Source organism: Medicago sativa, chromosome 8 (genome assembly GCF_051527215.1).
Source record: "Medicago sativa cultivar Bolivia chromosome 8, Bolivia_mono, whole genome shotgun sequence".
NCBI classification, from domain to species: domain Eukaryota; kingdom Viridiplantae; phylum Streptophyta; class Magnoliopsida; order Fabales; family Fabaceae; genus Medicago; species Medicago sativa.
The window spans coordinates 64,148,586-64,164,897 of NC_140756.1; the positions used below are offsets into that span (position 1 = coordinate 64,148,586).

Here is a 16,312-nt window from a genome sequence, read left to right on the forward strand (position 1 = left end):
TGAGCCCTAGCGGTAGTTAGCTACCGCTGAAGAACAAAAAATTTCTGCAAGTTCCTCATATTCATCCTTTTCACCCTGTTCACATAACCCAAAAGAAAATGCATGATTGTTTTTCAACAGAACACTCCTAAAACCACACTCATTCAAGTTTCGAGTTCAATTTGTTGAACATCCAACAAACATTGAGCAAAAGAATAAGAACAACCAATACCTTAAAAACTTAGAATCTTCAATTTCTTAGATTTTTGCATGTCATTCATACTTAATTTGTTATCAGAATTAATAATTTTAAAATCCCCATTCTTAAAATTCAACTCCAATTGGAAATTATGGAAGAGAGAGGGACGGGACAAGCCAATTATTTGAGAGATATTAGTTTGGAAGAAGAACAAGAGGAAGTTGCAGAAAGAAGAAGAGGTGTAGTTGCTGGTGGCCGAGGGTGAGAAACAAGAGAAAACTAATTTTAATAGTGGCCACGTGAATATGTGATTTATACACCTCTTCTTTCTCAATGTTTGGTAATTTGTGGATGAGTGATAGGCTGGTTGTGTGTTGATGCTGCTTACTTTGCAGAACTCACATGAGCAGGCCTCCCATCAAAAAAATTACCGGACAAATTGGTAGTTGAATATGTTGAGAATTTGGCAAAATGAATTCAGCGGTAGTTAACTACCACTGGGGCCCAGCGGTAGTTAACTGCTGCCGGATATGCCAGCGGTAGTTAACTACTGTTGGGGTAATTTAGTCATTTACTTGTGTCATTGTGAAGTTGTGAATGTCAGAAAAGCAATTTTCAACAAAAATTGAGGTAATAGTCATTTTGGTCCCTAACTATTTAACGAATAGTCACAATAGTCTCAATATATCGAAATTTCAAAATAGTTTTTGATTAGTCAAAATTATGTTAGTCAAAATAGTCTCTTATGTTAAAAATATTTCGTTAACATTGTCATATTAGTCCCTCAATGATTTAACATCTTTGAGTAATTATTGAGGGACTAATAGCCTCTATTAACCCCTTCATCTTTTTACTAATAGCCTCTATTAACCCCTTCACTAAGCTATTAACACTCAAAGATGTTAACGAAATGTGGAAATAATTAGATTTAAGAGAATAAACACTCAAAGATGAGGAGCTAACAAAGAGCACTTAGCCAAAGATTGAAGATTCAGGACTGTGGAAAATTCGCTAAGCGAGTTGGCAATAGCTTAGTGAATTCAGGGCAAAAAGTTTGGAAGTAATACACCGAGAATTCACTTAGCAAAGGGATGATTTTTTTTTTGTCTAGTAGCCTAGTGGTTGGAGCTCACGCAATTAAATGTGGAGAAGTGGGGTGTCCGGAGTTCAAACCACAGCCCCCTGCATAAATTATGTAATGTCCTTACCAACTGAGCTAAACTCACGAGGACAACAAAGAGATGATTTTTCTTAAAGAATTGTGAGAGTTTAAAGAGTACTATGATGAGAATAACCCACATTACTTCATGATCAAGAAAGACCATTCCTCTAAGGCAACATCAAATTTTCTTAGCGAAACCATCCTTACCTTGCATCTATAAATATATCTAAACACTTCATTTGGGGAGGATATACACTTTGAAAATGGAGAAAGACAATAAATGCAAAATCAAGGTGGAATTACAAGTAGGAGTTGAGGAATCGCCCTTGTATCCTATTTTCATACCAGTTCCTCTCATTTGTGTAAAGTTACCATGAGTATGAGTAGAAAATTTTTATTTCGTTGGAATTAGATGTATCTTGAATCATCACACTTATGTATCTTAGACTCCCTAGTCCTCTCCTCAAATTTAAGTGTCCCTATTAGTTTCTTTTTCAAAAACTTCTCACACTTACTATGCAACTTTTTGTGCCCTATGTTCACAACTTGCTAACGCATTCACTAAACCTCTTTGTTCCCTTGCGTATTTTGCTTGTTGGCCAAGTTGGATCTATGTTCTATACTTCTATCCATAGTCCAACTTGAAAGGAGCTATTATTGTACAAATTAGTTTATCTCAATTGGATATATTTGTGTGATCTAGAGTTAGTTACACAAGCAGTTAATTAGTCATATGTTATCTACAATTGGAAGAAGTTATTGTATGAGGGATACTACTTGTGTACCATTGGGATACCAACGTTATATGACATATTGGTCAATGAATGTGTGTCACATAGCACTTCACATCACATGCATATCTTTTCTCTTTCTTCTTAGCTCTTATTGATGTAACTTTGTCATTACACTTCATCAATAACGGAAACTTGATTTATGTTATCTCATGTTCTTCACATTCACATTAATATTAAGGGTTAATAGGTCTTTACCCCCTGTAATATAGGTCATTTCTGGTTTTTCCCCTGTAATTTTTTTTTGATTTACCCCTTTGTAAAAAAAATTGTTTTGATTTACCCCCTAATAGGCCAAACAAAAACGAAAATTTCTTGAAAAAAAATAAAATAAAATTGGTTTTTGTTTGGCCTATTAGGGGGGTAAATCAAAACAAATTTTTTTTTTCAGGGGGTAAATCAAAAAAAAAAATTACAGGGGAAAACTGGAAATGACTTATATTACAGGGGGGTAAAGACCTATTAACCCTAATATTAATGGACAATGTGAAAAAAAAACTACACCAAATAAAAAAAAATGATTACAACCATTTAAAAAAAAAGGTAAATTACACTTTCCTCTCCTAAGAAAAGGATAAATTACACTCACATCTTTTTAAAGATGTTTAAATTATTCTCCCCTCTTATGTTATGTCAAAATATACACTCATATGTCATCGTGAGCATAGCTCAGTTGGTATGGATAATGCATAAAATATGCAAGGTCCGGGGTTCGAACCCCGGCCACCACACTCATATCCCTTTTTATGAAAAACGTATTAGCAAAAATTACATTTCTCATAAAGAAAAGCTTGAATTACAACCACCTCTCTTGTAATGTTAAAATCTCTTAAAAAAATTTATTTATTTATTTATTATTAATATTATAACAACAAAAAAATTAACACACACATGACAGTAAAAAATGACATGGATCCATTTTATTATAATCAAAATTCGAATAATAGTTTTCTCTTTTTTTTATATACAATATCATTAACATATGTAATTTATTATAATCAAAATTCGAATAATATTTTTCTCTATTATTTATATACAATATCATTATTATATAGTTTTAAACATTATTATAAAATATGCAACGATGCATAATAAATTATTTTAAAAAATTACTAAAAGAAATAAAATATGGGCATTTAAAAATTTATTTTTCCTTCAAAAAATTTATTTTATATTTTAAATCATTAATTAATAATAAAAATTTATCACTTACATTGAAATTAAAAAAATCCTTTTCTGAATGGTGGATCAAAATTTTTAGAAATTACTAAAAGAAATAAAATATGGGCATTTAAAAATTTATTTTTCCTTCAAAAAATTTATTTTATATTTTAAATCATTAATTAATAATAAAAATTTATCACTTACATTGAAATTAAAAAAATCCTTTTCTGAATGGTGGATCAAAATTTTTAGATATCATAAAAATATTTATTTACGTAAAAATGAATTAAAATGTAGTACATAAATAATTCTTAGGGGAGGAGATTGTAATCAAACATCTCTTAGCAGCTAATGGTATAATTTATTTTAGGTTTCTACTTTCAAAGAAGGGGTGTATATTATAACAAAAAATAAGGGAGTGTAATTCATACATCTCTTACCGGTCTTGCTAATGAGTTCTTCTGAATCACTCTTTAAGCATTCTAAATTAAATAATTATTCTTTAAAAAACAAAAACACTAAATTTTAATACATTGAATGCATAAATTTTCATAAAAAAATTTCCATTTAATATCCTTAAAAAGTGTTTCAAAACATTTGTTAACATTTTCCAAAAATTATTATGTATCAAGTAAAAAAAAATTAAAAGATTATGTATCAAGTAATCACTTCATATTAAGTATAAGTACCTTTAAGAAAAAAGTATCAAGTAAATCAGACACTAAAGTATTACTCCATTATAACATACACCAGTAGCTCATTGATAACATACACCAGTAGCTCATTGATTATTGTTTATTAGAGAAAATAATCATTTCGTCATGAATGTGTAATGACTAATGAGTAACTATAATAATGTTTTATTGTATTAAAATTTTAAAATTGTCATTGTTCATTATGTTAGTTAAAATAGTCTTCGACATTAAAATGCTATGTTTTTTTTTTAACAAGCCAAAATGAGATATATTAACAAAAGCATTTGCTTCCTAGCACAAAGGAGTACAAAAAGAAGCAGAGCACAATTACAAAAACCAGTCCAAATAAGTCCAAAAAAGCAGAACAACGGTCAACCAATCCCCAAACAAACTAGGGGTTGATGCAGGGGCGGTTTCACCGCCCAGCGACCCCGGGCGGTCTCTCGGGCTCGATCGATAATTTTTGCACATTAGACCCAATCCAAAAGCCCATTAACACACTTACAAAAAGAAAAATTTGGGCAAAATTTGAAAAATTCTCACATACAAATAGGTTCGGAAAAGACATTTACCTCCTAATTTTATTTAGCACACTATTGACAGGTTCATCTCTCTTATTTTAACGGGTTAATTGTTCAAATTGACCCTGTAATATACATGTCTGAAAAATGACCCTGTAAAATACAAAACATATATTCTAGCATTGTAACTAGAATTTCTTCTTATTTTTGACCACCCTATAATATACGCGTAGTCTAAAAATATGACCTACAGGTTGAATTTTTTTACTATTTTTTTTCATACACGTTTAGCATGTTATAATATAGCTTTACACAAAAAATTAAATTTCTTTGACTAGGGATAAATTAATTATGAATTTTTATTCCCTCATAATTATTAATTTCTTAAACAATTTATAATTAATTTGTATCTCGTTTAAAAACTACAAAATTTCATTGTGAAAATTCTTATCATGTTCTAGTCATGCCTACAAAATAGGGAACTAAATTTGACTTGTGAGTATACGCTTACGCGGAATAAAATTTCAATTTTGCACGTTTTGGTTGTAAAATCAAAATATATTTAAACGACTTCAAAATGCTATAAAACTTTACAGATCCTTTTTATGTATTTTTATAGATGTTTCTGGAAATAATGAGCTCAAAATTCGATTTATAGGTCGAGATTTTCGATGTTTTGTTTTTTGAGTTTTTGACACTTTAAAAATTCATAATTAATTTGTCGTTTGTCGAAAATTTATAATTTTTTCGGTGTAAAGCCATATTTTAACGTTATTAACTCGTCTCTAAGTTTTCGGAATTCACGTATATTACATAGTCATTTTCAATTAATAATCCTATTTTAAATTGTACGTTTGTTGACAAAATGAGGAACCTCTTTTATTTCGATTTATGACTGTTTATATATTATGTCACATGTGAATTTGCGATAAATTTTTTGCCCGGGCTCCATAAATTTCCTGGCTCCGCCACTGGGTTGATGCCACCACATATGATAACCAAAAGGAAAGCAAACATTTCTAGCTTTCAACCAGGTAAAAGAAGTGATTTTCACCTTCTCCATAAGCTGCACTACTGATTTAACTTTATTAGAGAACAACCTATGGTTCCGTTCACTCCAAATAACTCAAATACAACAGAGCCAAATTAATTGAAGAAATGAACGGCGAGAATTATATCCACCAGTGGAATAAATGAATTGGTGAAAATGATCCATAACATTATGGGGATCCACAGAAAACACACCAATCCAATTCTTCACCAGTTGCCAAAGAGAGCCAAAAGTAGAACAATGAATGATTAAATGTGTTGCCGTCTCATTTTGTCCACAACCTGAAACACAAAGTTGTTGAGAGTCAAGGGGAATAACTTCGCGACGCCATAAATTGTTCTTTGTAGGCCACCTATTACGGAAAACACGCCACGCGCATATAGAAATCTTTAAAGGAACACTTTTGTGCCACACCGCATCCAATATATCATCATGATCGTGCATCTCTTGCCTCATAAGCATTTGATACACACCACGCACATTATAGCCATCACCTGCATTTGGACGCCACAACCAAACATCCTGTCTAGAATCCGGTAAAGACACATTAGCCAGTTAAATCATAAGTTCCCCCATTAACTCCTCATCCCAGGCCAATAACCTACGCCTCCAACCCCAAGCATCCCCTCTGTCATTCCAACCCAAAGCACACATCTCTCCCACCGTCTTGTCTTTATGAATAGACAAATCATATAACCTCCGGAAACCTTCCATCAACTTCGACGACCCTACCCAATAATCCGACCAAAAATACGTATTGAAACCATTACCCCACAACTTTCTTTACATTCGCTTCAAACCAACTCCCACCTTTCACACCTATACCCGCCTGAATTTTCACAATCTCTCGCCACCATGCAGATCCCCTCCTTCCTCCTTCTTTAAGGCGACCATTATCCTCTCCATAACGAGAAGACAAGACCTTAAACCACAACTCATCCCTATCCACTAGACACCTCCAACACCATTTACCTAACAAAGCAATGTTAAATTCTTTTATTCTCCGTACCCCCAAACCACCAACCTCCTTAGTCTTACAAACAGATTCTCGGTCAACCCAGACAATTTTCCTATTATCAGTCTCTCAATATATTTATTTATTGTCATATCTATCCTTCAATGTACTTATTGTCATATCAGTCTTATATGTACTTAATTCATATCATTTCTTATATAAAAAAAGTTAGGGTTAATAGTGTTTTTAGCCCCTGTAATATGGTGCACTTTTGGTTTTAGCCCCTGTAAATTTTTTTTTTAGATTCCGCCCTTGAAAAATGAAGATTATTCAGGATTGGCCCCTGACCCCAATGAGTCAGCAGAATCTCCTACGTGGCAATGATGTGGCATGCTACGTCACCTTTTTTGATGACGTGTCACGCTGACTGTATAATTATTTTTTTATTGGGGTACACGTGGCATTTTTTTTAATTAAAAATAAAAAAATTAAAATTCTAGAAAAATTAATAAAAATGAAAAAAAATCTGAAAAAATTAATAAAAATAAAAAATTACTAAAAAAATAAAATAATCTAATAAAATGAAAAATAATGAATTTTTTTTGAAAAATTAATAAAAAAAAATAATCTAATAAAATGAAAAAATTCTGAAAAATTAATAAAAATAAAAAATGATTAAAAAAATAAAAAAATATGGTAAAATAAAAAATTTTGAAAAAATTCTGGAAAAAATTTAAAAAATTTCGAAATTTTCAAAAAAAATTAAAAAGATTAATCATTTTTAAAAAAATGAAATTTTTGAAAAAAGATTAATCATATTTACAAAAACCAAATTTTTGAAAAAAATTCTGGAAAAGATTAAAATAAAACTTCTTACTTTTGAACCAAATAAAAAAATATGAATTTTTTCCATTTTTCCGTTATTGAAAAAATTTTGGATATATGATTTCTTTTTCTAAATATATTAATTTTTAGAAAATTTCGATATATATTAATCTTTTCCAGATTTTATTTTTATTTTTATTAATTTTTCAGAATTTTTTTAATTATTTTTCATTTTATTAAATTATTTTATTTTTTTAATCATTTTTTATTTTTATTAATTTTACCAGAATTTTTTCATTTTATTAGATTATTTTATTTTTTTAATCATTTTTTATTTTTATTAATTTTTCCAGAATTTTTTAAAAAAATTTCCGTATTTTTTCAGATTTTTTTTCATTTTTATTAATTTTTCTAGAATTTTTTATTTTTTTAATTTTAAATGACGTGTACATTAATTTACACGCGTGGCATGGAAAAAAAAATTGACACGTCACTGCCACGTAGGAGATTCTGCTCACACATTGGGGTCAGGGGCCAATCCTGAAGAATCTTCATTTTTCAAGGGTGGAATCTAAAAAAAAAATTTTGCAGGAGCTTAAACCAAAAGTGCACTATATTACTGAGGCCAAAAACACTATTAACCCAAAAAGTTATTGTTAGCATTGATGACTATTTTAACGATAGAGACTATTTCAACTAACAGAACGCATATTTTGCAATTTCAATACATTGATGAACTAATAATTGATGAACTATTATGGCTATTTATTGCATATTAATAAATGAAAATGAATATTTCACCTTTTTTATTAAATAGTCTAGTGACTGTCCACGTGAGTTTAGCTCAGTTGATAAGACAATGCATAAAATATGCAAGGTTCGGGGTTCGAACTCCAGCCACCACAAAAAAATAGTCTAGTAACTAAAAATTTACCTCTTAAGATGAATAGGTGTGGTAGTTGTGAGAAGTACTAATCTCAATTAATTCTATAATGTCCCAGCTAATAAAGGGGGAAATAGTCATTTTAGTCCCTGAATGGGAAGCAATTCGTCAATTTAGTCCCTGAATGCAGAGAAACTTCAAAATAGTCCCTGAATGTAAACTCTGTTAGTCAATTTCGTCCCTGACGTTAAATAGGTCTGTTAACGATGACGTGGCGGCTGATGTGGCAATATGATAACTGCCACGTAAGATTGGGGAATTAGTCACTTTAGTCCCTGAATCGGAAGAGATTCATCACTTTAGTCCCTGAATGCAGATAAATTGCAAAATAGTCCCTGAATGTAGACTCCGTTAGTCACTTTAGTCCCTGAAATTGACCATGTAGGGACTGTTTTACAATTTATCTGCATTCAGGGACTAAAGTGACGACTCTCTTCCGATTCAGGGACTAAAGTGACTAATTCCCCATTTTTTAGTATTGATCCTAAGATTGATAATGTATGCAACAATACTTGTGAGGGGTTTAACTCAAGTATTTTGAAATACCGAGCGAAACCGATTGTGACTTTATTAGAGGAGATAAGGTCATACATAATGAGAACTATGACATCAAACCGATTGAAGTTGGCCAACATAAGTGGACCTCTATGTCCAATGCAACAATCTAAGCTGGAAAAGCTGAAGATTCAAAGCAACAAATGGGGAATTAGTCACTTTAGTCCCTGAATGGGAGAGGAATCGTCACTTTAGTCCATGAATGAAGAGTAATTGCAAAACAGTCACTGCATGGTCAATTTCAGGGACTAAAGTGACTAACAAAGTCTACATTCAGGGACTAAATTGACTAATGAAGTTTGCATTCAGGGACTAAATTGACTAACAAAGTCTACATTCAGGGACTATTTTGCAATTTATCTGCATTCAGGGACTAAAGTGACGAATATCTTCCGATTCAGGGACTAAAGTGACTACGTTTTGCCACGTGTTTACGTTTTGCCAAGTCACAATCTTACGTGGCAGTTATCATATTGCCACATCAGCCGCCACGTCATCGTTAACATACCTATTTAACGTCAGGGACGAAATTGACTAACAGAGTTTACATTCAGGGACTATTTTGAAGTTTCTCTGCATTCAGGGACTAAATTGACGAATCGCTTCCCATTCAGGGACTAAAGTGACTATTTCCCCGCTAATAAAGTAAGCTCACGTTGACTATTTCACCTTGTTTATTAATGAAATGAAAAGTGTGATATACGTCACATACCTGGACCCCATATACGTACACTTGTATGTATTGATATATGTATATAGGGTAGTGTTAACTTGTGCTTTTAGGGCACATGTTAAGAACCTAAAAGAAGAAATATTTTATAAAATTTTGTGCATTCAACTCATTAAAAAGCTAAAAATTAAATGTAATGGACACATTCCAATGAGTTATTTCTATATTTGTTTCATTAACTTGTGTCTTGAGGGCACAAGTTAACATTTCTCATGTATATATTTTTTTTTGACCAAATGTATATATTAATATATGCACTATATGAAAGCTGCTGATAAAACAATTTATATTTGCAGAGATTCCTCGTTAATTCGAATGTGCGACAAGCTATATGCACGATAGTCTCACGCAATGCTACTTTAAACTTCATCACGAGTTGTGGAAAGCAAGATCATTATTCATCATTACAAGATATTTTATTTTCATAAGAGCATCATTAATTCATTATCATTATAATATTAATATATATACATAATAAAGTTGCACTTCAACCTTTTATTTTGAGAAGAGCATCATTAATTCATTATCATTATAATATTAATATATATACATAATAAAGTTGCACTTCAACCTAGTAGTGGTGTTATCTTAACTCACAAATTGAAGTATTTTATTAATTCTTCATTTATCAACGGTACCTCTTTCAGTGAGCATGCTAGCCGAAATTAGAAGAAACCTTGTATTGTACCATTAATTTGTTATTGCCTCTTAATTTCATAAGAGTAATATCTTCTTATGAAGAAAATTTAGAGTCAAAGATGTCCCGGTTCAAGATAGGAAAGACAAACTCAGATAATTTATAAATGAATTTACATTTACTCTTCTCTAAAGATATTGACGGACTCAAATCGAGAACCTCTCAATATGTAAGACATATCTTTTTACTATTATATTAGATTAAATCATTAAAGTTTCATTAGAGTACTGATATGATATCTGAATATCATAAATCCAGCATCATATGTGAACTGCTTTTAAAAATAGACTAAACAATGATGTTACTATGTGATGGAAAGAGATAATAAATAATAAAAAGAAAAACTTAAAATTGGGCTAACCAAAATAATACCATAAAAAACACATATATTGACTTCTAATAATGATATTTGTACACTTTTAATTTTTATACATAATTCAACATCTTGTTTTTTTTTCTCTATCTCTATTTTCATCACATCACTAACATTTTTTTATAAGAAACTAAACTAACCCACTTTAACTGGCATTGAAGATAATCGAATCTAAAACCTTGAAGAGGAGCACACTCCTAGGTCTCAAGTTAATACCACTATGTCAATCTAAGTGAGTTACATCACTAACATATTACATCTATCATATTACTTTCTCTAATCATTTCTCCATCAAAATGTAGAATAGATCATAAGTGTTCAAGAAATATTTTCCATTGACTAACGAACAATTATGTAGCCCATGCTCTGAAGAAGACTTTATCTTATCATTAGCACCGGTTGAAACATTCAAAAACAACATGACCTACTACGTCCTCTTTCCACGGAAAATACTTGGGTGACATAATGTCACCGTGACATTAAATCTGGGTCACACAAAGGTGTTGTGTTGTGTGGCCCAGATGTGTTGTATGTGTTGTGTGGCCCAGATTTAATATCACGGTGACATTATGTCACCCAAGTGCTTCCCCTCTTTCCACACACATTTCATCATGGGTTAATTATGTTTTTGGTCCCTACAAAATTGCGACCTTGTAAGTTTAGTCCTTACTTAATTTTAATAGCATTTTTAATCCCTACAAAAAATTTCTGCACTCAATATTAGTCCTTACTCAATCCAAATTTGTTTAATTTATGCTTAAACTCTTAAGTTTTTCAACAATTTTTTACAGGCGTGTTAAGAACGTTATTAAAAGGTCCTCCGAAAAAAATATCGCAAAAATTTGATTTCTACGTCCATATTTTTGTTACTTATATCTTAAACTTTTGTCGTTTTAAAAAATTCATATTTAATTTATTTCATGTTAAAAAATTATAGATTTTAGTAAATGAACCTTTCATAGTGTTCTAAACTTGTATAAAAAGAATCGTTAAAAAATTTAAGAGTTTAAGGATAATTAAACAAAATTTATTTTAGCAGGGACTAAAATTATAAGTAAATTTTTTTATAGGGATTAAAAAAGCTATTAAAATTAAGTAAGGACTAAACTTAGAAGGTCACAATTTTATAGGGACCAAAAACATATTTAACCCTTTCATCATTTCATACGTATTAATAACTATTTTCCCTATGACTGGAGAGTGAACAAAAAAAATGTATGAGTATAAATAAAATATAGAAAGTAATACTACCTCCGTTCCTTTTTAAGTGTCACTTTTGGAGAAATTTTTTGTTCCTATTTAACTGTCACTTTCAAAGTTCAATGCAACAATAAATGTTGTTTTACCAACATTACCCTTAGTTATTTATTGTGGAGAGAGAAATATATGAAATAAGATATTAAATGACTAAGGCTATTATAGTAAAAGTATAGATTATTGTATAAGAAAAAGTAACATTTATTGAGTGTCTTGGTTTGTGTAAAATGTTAAAAAGTGACACTTAAAAAGGAACGGAGGTAGTATTTTTTTTAAAATTAGCTTTGTTAAATATTGATGTATTTATTATTATCATAAATATAAAGTGAAAGATGTTGAATTGAGTGCGGTGTAAGTAATACTATTAATTAGAGTATACAATTAAAAGAAGTAATTAATGTTGTATTGAAAATTAACCCATTTGGGTTAGTCTGGTGGTATATTGGCCTTGGGACTTGGGAGTGTGCTCCTCCTCAAGGTCACAGGTTCCATTCTCTCTGATGCTAATTTGAGTGGGTTAATTTAGCTTCTTCATTTTATCTTCTTCAAAAAAAAAATGTTGTATTGAAAATTAAATTGATCATTCATTTTGAAACAAATTATTTTTACAAATAGATCACTCATTTTGAAACAAATTATTTTTACAAATAGATCACTCATTAATAGAATATTGTTTAGGTTTGCCTAGTATGTGCAATATTGTACATGATAATTAAATGGGTCATGCTAACCGGTGCCCCGAGGCACTCTTAAGGATGCCAAAAAAGGTAATTATTATCATAATAGGAAATATTTTTGACTTTTTTAATATTAATTACATAATTTTCAATGCAATAACTATTATATAATTTCCTTTTTTAGGATCCTTAACCTGTATCCCGGGGCACCGTTTAGCATTTCCCTAGTTTAAATTGTTGAAAAAAATATGCTTATGCAAAATGCTCTCTCTACTCCATTTTCTAGGTCTGGCTGTATTTCCACCTCTACGCAAGAATCAAGTAAGTCCAAAAAGAGAAACCCTTTTGAGCTTTTTTGCCGTAGTTTCATGGTATTCCTGTTGTTTGTTACTCCCTCCGTGCCGGTATATCTGAGTCAGTTTGGTTTTTCACACAGATTAAGAAAAATGTATAAATAAAGGGGAAAGTGGAATATATTGAATTGGGAATGATGAAAGTAGATTAATTAGAGTTATATTGTATTGGGAATGATGAAAATTGTATTGAAAATTGAAATGGCTCAGTTATTTTGGGATACTTTTTTTTAGTAAATGGATCAGATATTCCAGGACGGAGGGAGTATTATTTTCTTATTTTTGAGATTTACTTTTGGGAGAAAAGAAAGAAGAAAAGAGTTGGAGATTCTTGCTGATTTCCCTAATGGATCGTGCTAAGTTGAAGAAAGGGAAATAAAACAACAATAAAGTAGAGAACGGACAATATACATTAGAATTTCAATGGAAAGCATGCTAATATATGTCAATTTTGCTCCTGACATTTGTGTTGAAAGCAACATTTGAGATGGCATCTACGTGTACCATGGTGTGTGAAGCAATGAGACACTTAATGTGACACATCATCACCCCCTATTTTTGTTAAGCAATCGAGGTTATCAAAGGGTAATGCTTAACATCTCGAGGAATATGACCACGACAATATCATGACTGAAATGAAAGTCTTTCTAAATTTACAGCCAATACTCACTGTGATTTCCGGCCAGGATAGAGATTTTATTGGTTACTTAACTATTCGTGGAACCTTCGTGAAACACTCTCTCGCGGTAAATAGCACTGCCTTATTCAAAAGGGTAATGCTTAACATCCCGAGGAATATGACCACGACAATATCACGATTGACGTAATTGAAAGTCTTTCTAAATTTACGGCCACCACTCACCGTGTTTTCTGGCCAGGATAGAGATTTTATTGGTTACTTAACTATTCGTGGAACCTTCGTGAGACATTCTCTCGCCATAAATAGCACTGCCCTATTCAAAATGATTTACATTTTGAAAAGTCACTATTTTAGATGATAAAGTAAGGATCTCAATAGAAGCAAATGTCCAATTTTGAGCACAATTGGGTATTTAAATACGATGATTTTTGGTTAATTATGAAGTCTACTAAGCTGAATACAAATAAATGTTTAATCACTGTTCTCTATTTTCAATCTCCACTATTAAAGTACAACAACCACTTCTCTTTCTTTTACTTTCTCTCTCATGTTTGATGATTGAGATTTCACTTTATGAAAACTTGATAGAATTTCCAATGAAGAGAATTCAAATCGTGAAGTGTACTATTCCTTAAATTTTGCCATTAACATTTTCATTTTATACTCCTCCGTCCCGGAATATCTGAGTCAGTTTGGTTTTTCACACAGATTAAGAAAAATGTATAAATAAAGGGGAAAATAGAATATATTGAATTGGAAATGATGAAAGTAGTATTAATTAGAGTTATATTGTATTGGAAATGATGAAAGTTGTATTGAAAATTGAAATGACTCAGTTATTTTGGGACACTTTTTTTTAGTAAATGAGTCAGATATTCCGGGACGGAGGGAGTATTAATTATCATCGGTCATTATAATCTTCTCTAAATTGAGGGTACGATAGTATGAATTAAAAAGAAGCATGTCCTTGCACTTCAATATTCTAACAACCGTACACCAACAACATAAGTTGTAAAGTGATCCGCAGTTTTTCCACACAGCCAAAACCATGAGATGGAGAGAAGATAGTTTACATAGTGGAAGAATTTAGCATTTTCTTAATCAAGCAGAGTAACCAAGATCACATATTATTAAAAATCAAATTGTTCTTAGTGTTGTCTAATCTCATGATCAACCCTCTTTTACTTTAACAACTTTGATTAAAAGTTATGCCTTAAATAGGAAATCACTAGGATAGCCAAGAAACGTTGGACTTACTTCTCTGAGAAAATATTCGAGTGCTTACACCTTTATTATCTTTCTCTACCATGAACAATATTTAAGCGACACATCCATGTGCAATTAATCCCTTATTTTATCACCATGTTGAAACACAAGAATATCGTCGCACGTGGGACCTTATAGAATCTCATGTTAAATACCATTACCACTCTCAATTAACAACCATCATCATCACTTAACTAGTTTTAATTAATTCTCTCTTACTCTATAGTGAGCTTCATGGCAAAGAAAACCATTATGTTAAGCTTTCTTGTTTTTCTCATTCTTGTACAAAATTTTGGTTTGATGGAAGTGTTAGGGAAGAATATTCAAGCACCACCAATAATTCCAAGAGTTTTGTTGAGGAGTCCACAAGCTCCTTCCATTGGTTTTTATGCCAAAAGTGATGACAAGGATAGTCAAGGTGATGCTTTTCGTCCAACTAGTCCTGGTCACAGTCCTGGTGTGGGCCATAATTCACCACCAAATTTTCCTTAACATAAGGATTTTGGGTATGAAGCTGTAAGTTGCTACTTTTTGATCAAATATTAGATAATCTGCTGTTAAAGTATGATGTTGCAGTTGTAGAGAGTGTTAGATTTCGAGTGAGTCTACGGATGTAATACTATATTGCATCCATAGAGGATCTGGTCTTTCCTAATCTCTCTTTCATTCTTTATTTTAGTCTCTTTACCTTTTAATGGATAAACATATATGCGCTTATAAATTTGGGTATTATATATTAGTGTGAATTTTTTGGCGAATTTTAAATATCTTTTATTTTTTTTCTTCAAGTTTTTACTAGAAGGATTGATTTTAAGGATATATTGTAGTTTGTCCTTTATGATTATAAGGTATGCATGAGATTGTTTTATTTTTTTTCAAGTAGAGAAAAGATGAGACTATGACCATCTTAGATCTGGTTAAAGTTAGATTGTTGTACTGGCATTGGTTCATGCAAATGCTGCAAAAACCTTGTTGGGTTTTTCATCTTGGTTGGGTTGTTCTTGGTTGATCGGAACATTTTTTTTGTGCAATAATCGTTGCAAAAAAAAGAAAAAACCAATACCATATTTGAATCATAGAACAACCAACTTGTAATTTTGAGTTTGTATTATGAATTCCATTACTTTTTGAATTACAATAACGCGAAGGTAGTCAACCAACTTTTGTACAATTGATAAGAATTTGATTCATATATTTTTTTTAAGAAACTAAATTATTCCATCTAAATTAGTATAAGAGAGAATTGAACCATAAATCTTAAGAAAAAGCACACTCTAAGATTCTAAATTAGGATCACCCGACCAATCCAAATGGCTTTAATTCATATATTATGAGAGTGTGAACTCAAACTATACAAAAAATTTGTTAGTGTATATCACTTTTTTTTTAACAAAGGTAAAATTAATTCATTTCAGCAATAATAAACGGGGACAAATAGTCGGGAACATCATAGAAAAGTATATCACTTAACTTTATGCT

At 31.1% G+C, this 16,312-nt stretch overlaps 1 pseudogene; it reads right to left on the reverse strand.

Moving 5' to 3' along the window:
• Nucleotides 1–5,400: 5,400 nt before the first annotated feature.
• On the reverse strand, nt 5,401–9,563 carry LOC146900461 (uncharacterized; annotated as a pseudogene).
• Nucleotides 9,564–16,312: the final 6,749 nt, after the last annotated feature.